This window comes from Vulpes lagopus, chromosome 12 (genome assembly GCF_018345385.1).
Source record: "Vulpes lagopus strain Blue_001 chromosome 12, ASM1834538v1, whole genome shotgun sequence".
NCBI lineage: Eukaryota > Metazoa > Chordata > Mammalia > Carnivora > Canidae > Vulpes > Vulpes lagopus.
In genome coordinates, this window is record NC_054835.1 from 22609494 (window position 1) to 22624364 (window position 14871).

At 51.3% G+C, this 14871-nt stretch overlaps 1 long non-coding RNA gene across 3 annotated transcripts in view; it reads right to left on the reverse strand.

Annotated features, from left to right (window-relative positions):
- LOC121473962 overlaps nt 1–14871 on the reverse strand; it is a 38904-nt gene that overhangs the window by 4851 nt on the left and 19182 nt on the right. The window contains exons 3-4 of one of the 3 annotated variants that reach the window (XR_005983267.1): nt 13049–13135; nt 2612–2836 (exon numbers count right to left, since the gene is read on the reverse strand). This is a non-coding gene — a long non-coding RNA (uncharacterized LOC121473962). Of the gene's footprint in view, nt 1–2611; nt 2837–12558; nt 12782–13048; nt 13136–14871 lie in introns of all 3 variants that reach the window. The other 2 variants (XR_005983266.1, XR_005983268.1) reach the window with 2 other exon arrangements.

Genomic DNA, 14871 nt, shown 5'->3' on the forward strand with positions numbered 1-14871 from the left:
TCTTTCCAGGCCCAGCCTCACCCTAGGTATGAAGTCTTGCAGACTTTAGGGCAAGAACACCTGGTGAGTTTATGCTTAGTGCCTCTGAGGATCCCTGCATTTATCATGAGCCCAGGCAGGGCACACTTTTGTCATGGCATCGGCACTACCACCTGGGCGCCAATAAATTGTGTGCCTTGGGGCATTAAACCCACTTTCCTAATCTGTTAAATGGGGAAAACATCCGCTCTGGCAGCTCTGTGGGTTTACTGTATCACTGAAATTGTGTGAAGGATGTAGAGTACCTTGTAGACCAAACACCATGTTCCTGTAAGACTGTGTCTATAGGACAGTGGCCACCATGATCCTTAAGACCCCACTGCTCAGAAAGACCCAGGAATCTGCCCTCCCTGCCATGCAGTGACATGGGCCCGAATGTCTGAGGTTAATCCACTCAAGAGGACATTTATTTAGCAGGGCAGGGCTTGGGATGGCACAACACTGCCTTTAAATCCTCACCACTTTGTTGTGCACCTTGGGGCAAGTTACTTTGCCTCTCCTAACGTCTGTTTCTCTGTCTAAAAAAATGAGAATAGTGATAATAATGGTAGGAATAGTAAATAAATCATAAGGTTATTATGGGGATAAAATGTGATTATGTATGTTAAGTGCTTTGCACGATGTCAGGCAGATGGTAAGTATTCAATAAATAATAGCTAATAATAAAAACAGCAAATGTTACCTGTGGGCACACTTCCTATATAGGCTCTGAGCTGACTGCCTGCACAATAGGAACCAGAAATAGCCGTCTGGATTCCTGGGCCTGACGCCGTCCATGACCCGCCGTGTAACCTGTGACCCTGAGAAATGTGCTCCAGTCTCTGGACCTCAGCGCCCCATCTGTAACAGCTGGGGGTTAGACGGGGTCCTGTCCCACAGGTTCCAGGGGTAGATTCCAGCCCCTCTTAGGTAGTCAAAGCAAGAGATGCAAGGAAGAGGGAAGAATTGTCCTAACTCAGGCCCTGCCCCAGGCTGAGCGTGCAGGGATGGGAAGGCGTCCAGACTGTGCTGAGCTCAGGAAATGTGGCCTTGGGGAGTGTGGGCTGCAGGAAAGCCCAGGGGAGGGATACATTTCCCACACGGAAGGGGAGAGGGCACCACGGAGAAAATAGAGCAAGCCCCAGCCGGGCTGAGGGAGACAAAGGCCCCCAGAGTGGAAGCTGGGATTTCAGCCACAAATCAAACCCACTCAGGCCTCTGCCTAAAGTCTCCCCCCATCCTCCTCTTCTGATGGAAGCAGGTTTCAATTCCAGCCTGAAGTGAGCTAATTCCTGGGCCTGGCCCAGCAAGGCCTTACATAGCACATCCCTTCCCTACCCTGCCCTCTCTCTTCTCACTCCTCCAGCTGGAGGTGGTCAGGCTGAAGCTGGAACCCCAGACAATTATCTGTGTCAAATATCTGCCTTGTGACCTTGGACAAATATCCCAGGCAGTCTGGGCTGCTATAACAAAATACCATAGAGTGGATCACTTATATACTAAATAGTGATTCCTCTTGGTTCTGGAGGCTGGGAAGTCCAAGAGCAGGGTACTGGCAGATCCAGCGTAGGGTGAGGGCCTGCTTCCTGGTGGGCAGATGGCTGTCTTCTCCTTGTATCTGCACATGGCAGAGAGCAGAGCAAGAGAAGACCTCACCCAGCATCCTAAGCTCAAAGGGCTTGTTCTCCTGTCTCTTCTTGTAAAGGCACTTAATCCATTTGTGAGGGTTCCAACCTTGTGACTACTTCCTAATGGCCCCACCTCTTCATATCATCACACTGGGGATTAGGGTTTCAATATATGAATTTGTTGGAGACACAAACATGTGGTCCATAATGAATCTCTCTACTCCATATCCACATCTACGAACAAGGGATGATGATTCACCTGTCATAAGGTTCCAACAAAATGATGTATTTTTTTTTAAGATTTCATCTATTTATTTGAGAGAGAGAGAGAGAGAGCACAAGCAGTGGGGAGGAGCAGAGGGAGAGAGAGAAACGGACTCCCCACTGAGCAATGCAGGGCCCTGAGATCATGACCTGAGCCGAAGGCAGATGCCCCTCCACAACACAATGTATTTTAAAGTGTGTGAGCTGGACAGGCAGTATCAGAGTGCTGTTGCTGCACCCTCTCCCTGCACCTCCTTACACCAAGCCATTCCAGGGTCCACAGGGTTGTCGCAGGCCGAAGCTTGCAGCCATTGTGTCACTCACGGCAGACTTCATGCATGTCTGCATTTATTCAAGAAGTAGTGACTGGGCGTCTACTCTGGGCCAAACACCTGGCTAGCTCAGAGCTTTTCAAATTTTAATGTGCGCACAAATCACCTGTATCTTCTTTAAATGTGGCCAGTGTGTAAATGTAGTTCTGGGATGGGGCCTGAGACTGTGCATTTCTACAAGGTCTTGGATGATGCTGGTGCTGCCGGTCCATGGACCACACTTTGAGTAGCAAGAGGCTAGGCACTAGGGCTACTGTTCTGAATAAGGTGTATCCCTGCTTTCTTTAAGTTCAGCATCTACAGTGTGATACATGAGGCAACACTCAGTGGATGAATGTGTCACCATCAGAGAGGGTGACAGGCACCCACCTGAGCTTCAGAAAGCTTGGAGGGCATCCCAGGGAAGATGGTGTGTGGGGTCCTGAAGAATTACTGAGGACTCCGTCAAGGGGAGAAGACAGGAGGTGGGAGGAGATGGCAGGGCAGAGAGAGGAGATTGGGGGAGTTCTCAGGCCCATGCCTTTTTCATTCCATCCAATCACCAAGAGCCTTGAAGATCTTCATCTGAGTTCAGTCTGATGGGAGACAGGGAGCCTTTGAAGGATTTTGAACAAAGAAGTGACATGATCAGGTTGGGAGTTGGGACAGCTCCCTCTGGCTGCTGTGAAGAGAATGGCTCACAGGCACACCCCAGGCTGAGCCACTGCAGGTAGAGAGGGCATGTCCTGCTTTTACAGACATCACACATCCCCTCTTTCCCTCCTACTTTCCCACCACCACCATCCCCATGGCCCATAACACCCACACCAGCCCAGGGTCTTCAGGCGAACAAGCAAACAGAACACAGGAGCCTCAATTGTCACCCCACCCCAACCAAGCACTCAGGGTGTCAGAACCCCAACCAAGGTCTCAGAAAGGAGAAGAAAGGAAAAAAGAAGGAACAGCCCTTTCAACCCTGTGCTCCTGCCCTGGCATTCCAAGCTCAATGAAGCAGAAAAGACAAAGAGAAGACTTTCAGCCAGCATCCTAAGCTCAAAGGACCTGCCATCTGCTGAGAGAAGGCATCTCAGATGTGCTGCTAGGATAGAAGTAGGGGCAGAATTTAAGGCAAATGAAAATGATTCTACATAAGCTAGCAAGATATCCTAAACCTGGACAACCTAGGGAGATTCTAGATCCTTCTGGAAGGTCCAAGCTGCTGTACTGGCCACTTTCTATCTTGGATATGGAGCCTGTTGACTGGAGGAGGAGAAGCAGCTGCCTCTTGGGATCCACCTCTGGAGTACTCCACTTCCTAGGGTTGCTCTTAATATAAGTATTGTCATTATGAGCAGGTTGAGTTTGAGTCATTCTTCTGCTTGTAATTTTGTTGTTGTTGTTGTTGCTTATAATTTTTGATCACCTGTATGGCTAGATGATTGAGTTAACTGATGCTAATACCTCTGGAGTTCTGTGATTGAGCCAAGTAATGCATCTGTCTCTGGGGTTCTGTGAAAACTATCAGCACCTCTGTGTACCGGGTCCCCATGGTGCCAGACAAGAGGTCATAGACTCCCAGCTGGGGCATGAGCCTCACAGACCCAGGCCAGAGGTCAAGACCCAGACACCAAGAAGAGTTAATGCAGAAGGATAAGAGATGTGTTTTTACCAGAGGACCAGGTACACAGGGTCTGAGGACCGGTGGTGTGGACATTAATTGAGAGCATGTGAAATTTCAGAAAACCCTGTAAAATGGTTAGCAAATGTGCCAGCACATATACAGGACTCCCAGACAGTCCCATATATGGCTATATGGAGATATTTCAGAAAACCCTGTAAGATGGTCAGCAAATGTGCCATTTGTCACATATACAGGACTCCCAGGCAGTCCCTATATGGCTATGATGGTACATTTGTCTCAAGGCCACCTCATCCAAACCCTGAGCTTCCAGGTTGCTTCTCAAACACTCTCGAATGGAGGGAAAAACATGGCTTTTGGAGTCCAAGAGCTCACTGTTCAAATCCCAGCTCCCATACCAACTAGGTGAGCTTACATAAGTCACCTTCCTTTCCCAAACCTTGGCTCCCTCATTTGCAGACTTGAAACACTCACTTATGGGATGGTTGTGAGAATAAAGAAGAGAATGTCTACAAAGCACTTGGTATACTGTAGACCCACAGCAACCTTCCGTTCCTTCCCTAGGACAATAGTTAGAAATATATAGAGCCTTGTCTTCTTCAGAGAGAAATTTCCTAGTGGGACTGAAACTCGACCCAGGATGCAACAAACATGCGCCCTAAAATCCCACCGCTCTCATCTTTCATGTCTTCCCACTTGCCCTGATTGTCTCAGTAAGAACCATGCTGTAAGGACCCCCACGGTCTGAGCAAGGTAGAAGGTGGGGAGGTGGAGCAGGCAAACGTGGGATAGACTATGTGCTCAAGGGACAGAAAGTCTGTGTAGGCAGGGTCTCAAGTGCCCAAAGCTGACATAATGAGATGACAGCTGTCCTGGGGACCTGTGCCTCCAGAGGGCAATAGGCATGTAACAGAGGCAGAGGATGCTGTGGAATTAGGAGAGAGAGTTCCTGAAGGGCTATAGAACATCACTCTGTGTGCATCACGGGCATCTCAGAACACCAGTCCTGGGGCCCAGAAGGTTCTTCACAAGGTGAATATAGTGAGGCTGGAGGAGGAGGACCCAGGGTGAGGAGTCAGGTCTAGCCACTCATGTTGGCCAAGAGCTCAGGTTAATCTCCTCATCTGCAGCCTCAGGCCTGATGGACAAATCAGTAGCAAGCTCTGAAGAGAAGGTTGGGGAGAAGCAGAAAGATCTGGGTTCAAGTCCCAATTCTGGTACGCTACTTCTGAGGCCTTCAGCAAATCAAGTCACCTCTCTGAGCTCCATTTCCCTGCTGGGCCTCATGGGAAAGGAGTGCCTCATCAGGCTGGCCCAAGACCTCTGGGATTATTCCAGAGAAGAACATGAAGAACACATAACACAGACCATGCACCTTGGTATCTGGAGTGGAGATGTGGCTTGTAGTTGTTCTGAATGAGGCCTTGTGAAATTCCTTCTCCCCCAGGAGACCAGAGTAAGGTGGGGACCCAGATACCAGGGAATAGGTGGGGCTAGAGGGGACAGAAGGGCCAGTGTCCTGCCCAGGCTGGGACAAGAGCAGTCTCAATTAAAGGCCAAAGCCAGGGTTTCCAGCCAACAAAACCCACAGACCTGACTCCTTGCACTGGTGGCACTGGACCTGCTGGTGGGGAATGATGTGCAGACACATGAGGTCTGTCTTACCACCCCCCACACAGCCCCATTCCTCTCCCCTTCCCACCTTAGTCCCCGCTGTCCTGACCTTCCTCCACTGCCCAGACCCTGAACTCCACTCTAGTCACTGGGGCTTCAGGCTCGGCCTGGCACAGCACCCCCCGCCCCCAGCGCCCCGAGCAGTGGTCCTGGATGGTTCAGGAGAGGGTGGGCCAGGCCTCCTGCCTTCCTCCCCTGTCCTTCCCCCAGACCTGTCATGGGCCACTCAATGTTCCATCACTTCTCTGCTTGATAATTAAGCTTCCTTGTCCTCCATCCCCTTCCTAATCTCTTCTTTGTGAGTCATTAGTGGATAATTGGACAGAACTGAAGAACCTTGACAGCTCCAAGCTGGACTCAGAGGTCCCATCTCATGGGCCTCGCAGTCTCCTTCCATGTTTCTCCAAACAGGGGTGTCAGCCCACGGCATGGTCCCCCTGCCATGTTCCCTCCCTCAGTCGCTTGGTGCATTCTCCTCCCCGCCTCCCATCTCCTGTGAGACGGTGAGCAGAGACCTTATGTTACCCAGTTCAGCGTCTGGATTCCATGCCCTTTCCCTGGCAGGTGCTGGGTGCTCAATAAACCTTTGCAGAATGAATGAGTGAGTGAATGAATGAACAATAGCATTTCACAGATGAATACTTCCTATTCCACCCAAAAATTTCGATCAAAGTGTTTGCCTGCAACTATGAGAGGGGTGATAATCAAAATACTGAACAACCAGCACTGGAGCAGGGGCCTGAGGTCCTGGTGGGCCAAGCATTAACCTTTTAGTTTCTGGATGACGGCAGGAGGGGAAGGGGCGGGATCCAGGAGATCCTGAAGGACCATCCTCAGCTGTCAGTGATGCTCACAGAACTCTGGGAAGTCACTAGTTAGCCCCTGAGATGGGGGGATATCAGCATTTTAACAGGATACTGCTGCATCCTGGCTGAATATTAGGCCCAGGTAACTAAATGAGTGAATGAACCAATCCTTCTGTTTCTAGGTTGCTCTGGGTCTTGCCTCTGTCTGCCCCATCTCTCTGCTTCTCTTCCCTTTTGTAATGGTGTTTGAGGGTTAATTCCCTGAGAAACCCCCAAAGAGCTGCTCCGGGTGTCAGTATGAAGAGAGTAGTCCTATCCAAGCCCATGGCAGCCAGGGCCCTGGGCAGCCACCCATAGTGCAACCTGGGAGAAAAGGGCGGGATCGCCCAGCAGCACCACTGCCAGGCTATCCTAGGCTCACCACCGCACGTTCCACATGACACCTGGCCCTGTGCCTAGGACTCAGGACTCTGAGAATCTGTTCCACCCTGCTCCTGGTCTGCTATGTGGCCTTGGATGAGTTGTTTGCTCTCTAGGCCTCAGTCTTATCAAAGGGAAAATGGATTCTCTACTCTAACTCTAAAAAAATCTGTCGGGATCAGCCAGCCAGGAGCCAAGAAGGCTAATCTTAGACCTGGTGGCCCAAGACACACAGGGAGCTTGCTGCCCTATCAGGAAGGACAATCAAGTGTCACTCCTGTGGTCCAGCACGCCTATTCTCAGACCAGTAGCTTATAGCAGAGCTCTTGCTCTTTTTCAGTGTTTCCCTTACTTCTTTGACAAGAACAGGCCACATATGGGGAAAAAATGCCTTACAGACATTACCTTATTGACATTATTCTCAACAGATGATGCAACCATCACTCCCTTTACAGATGGAGAAACAGGCTCATGAGGGCTAAGAGAACATGCCAAGATTTCACACTCATCAGTGATGACTCCAGGTCTGCTTAACTCTTCCATGGCGCAGAAGCCAATACAAAAGAAAGAGATTTCGCTGTCTCCCACCTCCCCTGTTCCTTCTACCGCACCCCTGCCCTGTCCCTACACACAGAGACCTTCCGTGGGCACCTCTGCTGGGCCCTAGGCATCTAAGGGCACATATGGTACTGGCTTCCTGGCAGCAGAAGAGCTGCTGAAGCAGCCATCTCTTGGCCTCAGGGCTCCAGCTCAGGCCAATTTGGCTGAGTTGGGGGATGAACCAATTGGCAGAGCCTTGAGGTCAGTGGGCTGAGCGCTGGGTAGCCAGCAGGGCCACCAGTGGAGGCAGGGTCAGGTCCTCAGAATGGGGATGAATGCACATGCTGATCCCTTTGGAGGGCTTTGTGGATTCTGTGGGCCAGGATTTGGAAGCATGAGATGTCAAATGACAGGTGCTAGGAGACTCCTGCGCGGCCAACGAGCAGCCAAACCTGGCCCGGCAGAATCTCCATCCCTGGAAAGACCCGCAGGAGCCCCTCAGGGGTGCAGGTGTGGGGGAGCCACACCTCTCCTACCTTGGAAGTCCTGGGCAAGAGGCAGAGCCCAAGAGATCTGAGCTGAGCAGTGCTCAAACTCCCCTGTCCAGCCTCAACTTCCTTCCTTATCTCCTGACTCTCCTGCTCCAGAGTCTGAAGCTGAGTTGGTCCAGGTGGATCAGTTGGAGAAACTGGCACTTCACAGCGAGAGTATAAGGGCGGCCAGGTGACACCTCAACAAGAATAAACACACCCTTCCCTGGCTCACGGGAACTGTGATCAGCAGAGCACCATGGAGGGTCTCCAGCTCAGACTGTCACCACGCTGGCCATCACCCCACACATTCTTCGAAAGGGCTTTCCCTCATTAACAATGTCACTCTTAGAGAAGGTCCATGCCTTAAACTCTAATCAGAATCCATTTAGCTCAACTGCAAACTTAGATGAAGTCCCCGGAAACACTCGATGGGGGAAAGCAGTCATGACAGGAAGAAGTCCAGGGGATCATCCAGAAGCGAACAAAAGATAGGAAAGGGACCTCATGTGGCTCCTTTGCTCCTCATAACACTCTTCAAGGCAGGAACTATTATACTTTAAAGCCAAGAAAAATGAAGTTCAGAAAGGTGAATTAGCTTCTCAAGATCACACGTAATGGAGACCACATGAATGTCCCCTAAGAGATTTCTGGTTTTCATTCCTTGCAAGGCAATCAATGTACACAAACCTCCTTGTATGAGGTTTCTTTTTCTTCAGATCTTTTAGAGTCCTGCCCACACCAAATTCAACAGCAACTTTTTAGCAACCTGCCCCAAACCGTCAATTAATTACCACAGAAATGTAACTCTTTTCTGCACTCATATTTAATTGGCTTATTCATGCTTGGTTAAATTATCTGCACAACTGACATAAACAGGTTTGGGAACACACATAACATGGGCAGATGAGAAAGGAATCGTCTACCTGCCAGGTAGTTTCCAGTGTGCAGGCTGCTACCGGCAGGATTTACAGAGGGAATAGAAAGGGCAGTTTATCTAGACATCAGTTAAGTTGGGTTAATTAAGAGAGTTTCCTTGTGGCAGGATTTGAACCCTAATCAGGCTAGCTCCTTCGCACTCGACCAACAGACCCACACAGCCAGCTCCATACTTCTGCACAAGGTCAACCCTATGTAAATCCGAACTCTCAGGGGTTAGTTTTTCCAGTTATATGTAGATGGTTTCCCCAGCCCTTGGCTCCCCTGGTCCTCACCCCATAATGTTCTCCAATGTCTTTCTCAAGGGAAGGGTGGGCAGGGAGTGCCCCAGTCAGGGGAACTAGTAGAGGCAGATAGTCTGAGACTACTGGAAAGGGAGCTTTGACCTCCATGTCACATCTTGAAGCAAAGCTACCTCACCTTCCTCACCTGCATGAAGTGGGCCAGAGGGAAGTCTCCACGGATCCCTTGAGCTGGTCCATACCTCACTGTCCTCATCAGCCAGTGGGGGAATTCATACCTACACCACAGTGCAGCTTTGGGATCAAAAAGGTGACACGGCATGGGGCACATAGGAAAAGCTTCAAGGAGTTCATGAGTGGCTCAGTGGTTGAGTGTCTGCCTTTGGCCCAGGGCGTGATCCTGGAGACCTGGGATCGGGTCCCACATCAGGCTTCCTGCATGGAAGCTGCTTCTCCCTCTGCCTGCGTCTCTGCTTCTCTCTCTCTCTCTCTCTCTCTCTCTCTCTCTCTGTGTGTGTGTGTGTGTGTGTGTGTATCTCTCATGAATAAATAAAATATTTTTAAAAAAAGAAATAAATAAAAGGAAGAGCTTCAAAATGCCACTTTCTCTCCCTCCTCCCTACATTAGAGAAAAGAATTTCTGTGTTCTTTAGACACCTAGACTTGCAAAGGTGGAGAGAATCTTGCAGACGAACACGTAGTCTACTATTTTCCAAACTCTGTTGCAGGGGCTCTTCCTTCCTTGGGATGAAAATGGGCGGTTTGAGAAGCCCCGGGCTGCCAAAGATGTATGGGAAACACCTGACCACACAAAGTTCCAGAGCTCTACTAGCCCCATTCGGAAGCACTCCCTGTCCACTGTCTTCTCGGGAGAAGGCACTGGGGAATTTTATGGGCTGAGGACAAGGGGAACCAAGGCCTGGAAAACCGCCTACATTCAACTGGAAAACAGAAAAGTTTTTGGAGACTTTAATGTAAATTGGAGGACGGAGAGTCCATTTTCCCAAACTTCTTTCCCTGGGCACAGCTTACAAGAGTCTTTTGAAAAACCTTCTTTGTAAACCCCCTGACCTGGTCCCTTCCCCTCACCTTCCTCAGGAGTTGATTGAGGTCCTGAAAATGGAAGGATTTGCCTAGAGGTCCCCAGCAGCAGAACTGGAACTGCATCCTCAGTGACCTCATTCCATCGTGGCCCACCGCCTTTCCAGCCTCCCCTCCCCAACTGCCTCTCCCAAATCCCTGAAGATGGACAAGGGAGAAGGCCCAAGAGGAGTCCCAAGGATGGTTGCAGCTTCTGCAAATGTTCACAACACAGTGGTGGAGGGGTCCCCAGGAACCCAGAGTTTGGAGGCACTTCTGGCGAGGAGTTTGCTTCTCCTGGTTCAGCACAATCCCATGGGAAACCCACCAGACTCGCAAGCAGACCCCTTGGCCTGTGAGCATTAGTCAGTCTTATCCAGGGCTGACTATCCTGGGGGCTCTTCTCTGCTGGCCGAAGGCTATGGAAAGATAGCTGGGGGCAGCGCCCATGTCCTCTCGACGGCGGAGGCGTTTTGCCCTAGCAGGCCCTACTCTTGGTAGTGGTGTGGCGGGGAGCTGTGTTTCATCAGAATTCTCCGCAGTCCAGTTGGGGAGAGGAGAGGAGGAAGAGAGGGGTCAAGGTCCTACTCATGGTGGCCTCCTGGCAAACCAGCTCCAGCCCCTGTCTGTGTCTCCCCATGGTCAGTCATCTAACCCCCAGTTGGCGCTGGGCAGGGATGTCAAGCTGGCAGAGCCAGCATCGCCTGCCCCACCACCTGTCATCTTCACACTCCAGGACTGTTCCTGCCTCAGCCCCTCTGTCCAGCTCTGAGCCCAAGACTCCAGAGGGTGCCCCTGTTGCCTCCTGGCCAACCAGTACCTCGTTCCACTGCCTCTGGGTCCTCACGCTCTATAAAGGCACCAAGTCCAAGTGCGTGCCCCCTGATGCACCACACCACTGACACGCCGGGGGCCTCTGCCACCATGCACCGCCATAGCCCCTCCAGCACTTCAGACCCCACCGCCCTCATGCATTACCTACCTGGCTCCCTTTTACTCTCTTCTTGCTCCTCTGGGCCACACCCTCCCTTTCTAGAGGAGCTGACCACTGCCAACACCATGTGGGGCCAATAGTTGTTATGGTTTATGTACAGGGGGCTGCGATAATGGTGACATTCCAGCCATCGCTGACCCATGAGGGAAAGAACCCGGTGGCCTGCCATCCAAGGGTCCTTCAGAAGTCCCTCTCATTATGCCTCTTCCAGAAAGTTGCCCCACTCCCTTACCTTCCTCAGCTCCACTCTGGCTCCAAGGCCCCTATCCTGTGTCCCAGAGCCCCCGGCTCCCTTCCATCAACACACCTGCCACATTATGGGAACTGTTGCTTCTCATCTGCTTCCCTCCTTGGCTGGGGTCTCAGGAGGGGCTAAGCCTTCTGTCCCCGGCACATTCCGTGGACACATGACGTCCCATGGGCTACCGCCATTTGAATATCCTGATCAAACAAGGGACTGCATCTTTTTCCAAAGAACCTTACAGACAGCTGGGGAGGGTAAAAAAAAGTCTCCCCAAAGGGCACAGAGGATGAGGCATGTACACAGGAAGGGCCTGGAAGGCCTAGGAAGGGACGGCCACACTGGCTGGACGAGCTGGTCCGAGACTCTGAAACTCAATGTTCCAATTCACTTTGGCAGCCCCTGACTGCTTGTCGTGCCAAGGAAGTTATTGACATTGAAATTGAAATTGAAATTGAGTTAGGAGAGGGGAGGGAAGCCTACAGGAGCCATGCAAATCAGTGTGAGGGAGATGGAGACATTCCTATTCTGGGAAGCTCTTTATTATCCAGAGTTCCCAGCTCCTGTTTATTCATAACCTGTTGCCACTAATTGGCCTTTCATCTTTCTCCAGCTCAAAGGCTGCGGGACTGGGCCGAGGTCACTTCACCCGAGCTCCTTCAAGCAGTGGTCCTGGTCGTGATTGCTCCTGAGCACCAGGCACTGTGGAAAGTGCTTTACAGGGATGGGGGCTACCAGTCAGCATCTTAAGTGTCGGCCTGTCTCCACCCCCTAGTCCTATCCATTCCTTACTCGGGAATCCCCACCGTAGCAGCCCTGACAGGAGGGTGGCCAGTCCATGATTGAATGACTCCAATAACAGGGAGATCACTACCTCACTAACAGCCCATTTTGTTTGTTGGACAGCTCCACTGTTGCAAGCACTCTTCTTGAGCTGAAATGTGCCTCTCCATTGGTTGCCATGGGTACTGTCCCTCCCCTCCTCCCTCCTCCTGAAGCCTCCGCAGGGGACACCTCTGTCTGCGGTCAGGGAGGCAGACAGACGGTGCTTTGAGGTGAGATGGATGGTGTTCTGGGCACCCCTCTGGGGCTGGGGAGACCTTCAGTGACCCTGTCTCAAAGAGGACAACCCAACTGTCACTCCTCTGTGCATGCACATGTTCCATCCCCCATATGTGTGCTCCCGTCTGTCACTTGCTCACTCTCATTTATCACCTCTCTGTCACTCAGACCTCATAACGTAGAGCCCAGGTGCAAGAGAGTCAGCTGCAATCAGAGCCATGGGAAGGCAGGCTACAGGCAGATGATGGACGGACAGGAAGTCAGGCGGCCTTCTGCAGACGTTGAGTGCAGCAGGCAGGAACAAGTCTAACAATCCTTCCTGAGGACCAGTGGGCAGACAACCAGGCCAGATGGACAGAGAATGAGGCATTGAGCAGGAAGTCAAGCAGACACCTGGACAGGTAAGACAAGCAGGTAGGTACTTCTGCTTGAGAAATGAGCCTTGTGCCACTGAGGTCCCAGGCTGCTCTCCTGGCCCCTGAGGCTTGCTTGACAGAGAAGTTACTAAGGAGAAGTCTGAACACTGTGGGGAGAAAACATGCTTCCCTCGAACCCCAGCAGAGCCAGACTCCCCACCCAGGTGGATGCCTTAGTCCTCGTCATCCCACTACCCTCTCCACCCTCCCAAAGGCAGCCTCCCACCATCCATGAGTCACTCACCACAGAGCAAGACAAGGGACCAGAAAAGGAATCTACATCAATCGCCTTCTGGAAGTTTCTACAGATTGGCCACTGGGAGTATATTCTCTAAAAAAGGGGAAACAAAGGAGATGAGATTTGATGTTCACTGAGTACCTGCAATGATCCAGACCCTTCACATAGACCATTTCACAGTAGTGGCACTTCTGTCCCTCACAGGTATTATTATTCATTTGAGGAGCTGGAATGTCAGGGAAGTGAAACGACTTGACGAAAGCCCTTCTGCTAAGAAGGGGCAGAGGTTAGATCCATGTGACCTCAGGATCACAGTATTCTTTCCACGCTCTGTGCCATCTCCAGGGGATGCCTATGTGCACGGATTCCCTGTTTTCTCGGGAGGATGAGGCAGCCATGAGAAGATGCGGGTGATTTATGTCCTGAAGGAAGTTCCCACTGGAGGAGGCTGTGAATCGGCCCAGAAATAGCAGATGATGTCAGCCAGGGCATCCCCCCTCCCCGGGCCCTTGGCATCACCCTCATGGGACCGTCACCAGAATTGATGCCCTAACAATTACAGAATTGGATTTGCCCTTCTCTGGCTCAGTCTGCTCAGACGTCATCCCTGGTGCTCAGGGAACACCTGTCTATTTGCCCAGCTCCCTCATCATCACGTACACCCTCCTCCCCCTCCCAGGCTGGGAACAGCAGGAGGCGATAATGTATTCCGGCCGTGTTGGGCTGTCCATGCATCACCCAGCATAACGCAGTTCCGTCCTGAACCGCCTGACCTGGCCCCACTTACACGTCACGCTTCCCAACCTGTTTCTCATCCTCCAAGTGCCTAACTTCCTGGCTCTTTTTTCACTTTATAGCCTCATCTGTCGCTCAGCCCCAGTGCTTGGCACTCAAGCTGGACCTTTTGCTTCTTGTCTGACTTTGATTTAGATTCCTCCTCTGGGAATGCCTGGGTGGGTCAGTGGTTGATCATCTGCCTTTGGCTCAGGTCATGATCCCGGGGTCCCAAGATTGAGTCCTGAACTGGGCTCCCCGCAGGGAGCCGGCTTCTCCCTCTGCCTATGTCTCTGCCTTTCTCTTTCTGTCTCTCATGAGTAAATAAATAAAATCCTTAAAAAAAAAAAAAAAAAAAAAAGAAATTCCTGTTCTGACTGGGCTGCTGTTGGTTGTTTAGGATAAAAGCAGGGATGTGCTGGAGCCACTCCTACTAGCTCACAAGAACCAATTGTGTGCACCTCTCTCTCCATGTTTGGTAGCTTCATGCTAATGAACTGAAATCAGTCACAGGAGTGTTTACACCGGAGAAATTGGCAGGCATTGCAGATCAGGACTTTATTCTTGCAGGAAGACAGCCAGGCGTTAAACATTAATCAGCATGCCTCTTTTAGGATAAAGGAATTGACCAACCAAGACCAGCCCCAAAAGTCCCACGCACTTCAGCATAGCAGATAACAACCCAGTTACCTTCACCCCAAACCCAAGATGGGGCTCCAGGTTAGACAGCCTGGGCCCATTCTCTCCGGGAAAACTAAGGCTAAAAAGAGGTCCAACCCAAGGTTACTGCATAGGTCAAGAACAGGGTGGAGATTGGGACTCTGCAGCCTGAGTGAAGCCTCTCACGCCCTCTGCAGGCTACCTGCAGAGCAGATCGGGGCACGCCTCCTGGCTCAGGTCTCAAGAACAGCAGGATCAATGAAGCTTTGCCCCAGGTCAGAGCATTTGCGAGATCTTGTCTGGAATGGTGTAGGGCCAGCCTTGGCATTATAGAGTGGGGTCCTCTTCTGTCCTGCAACTAGTAACAGAGGCCTCATGCACAGCATCCTCCTAGC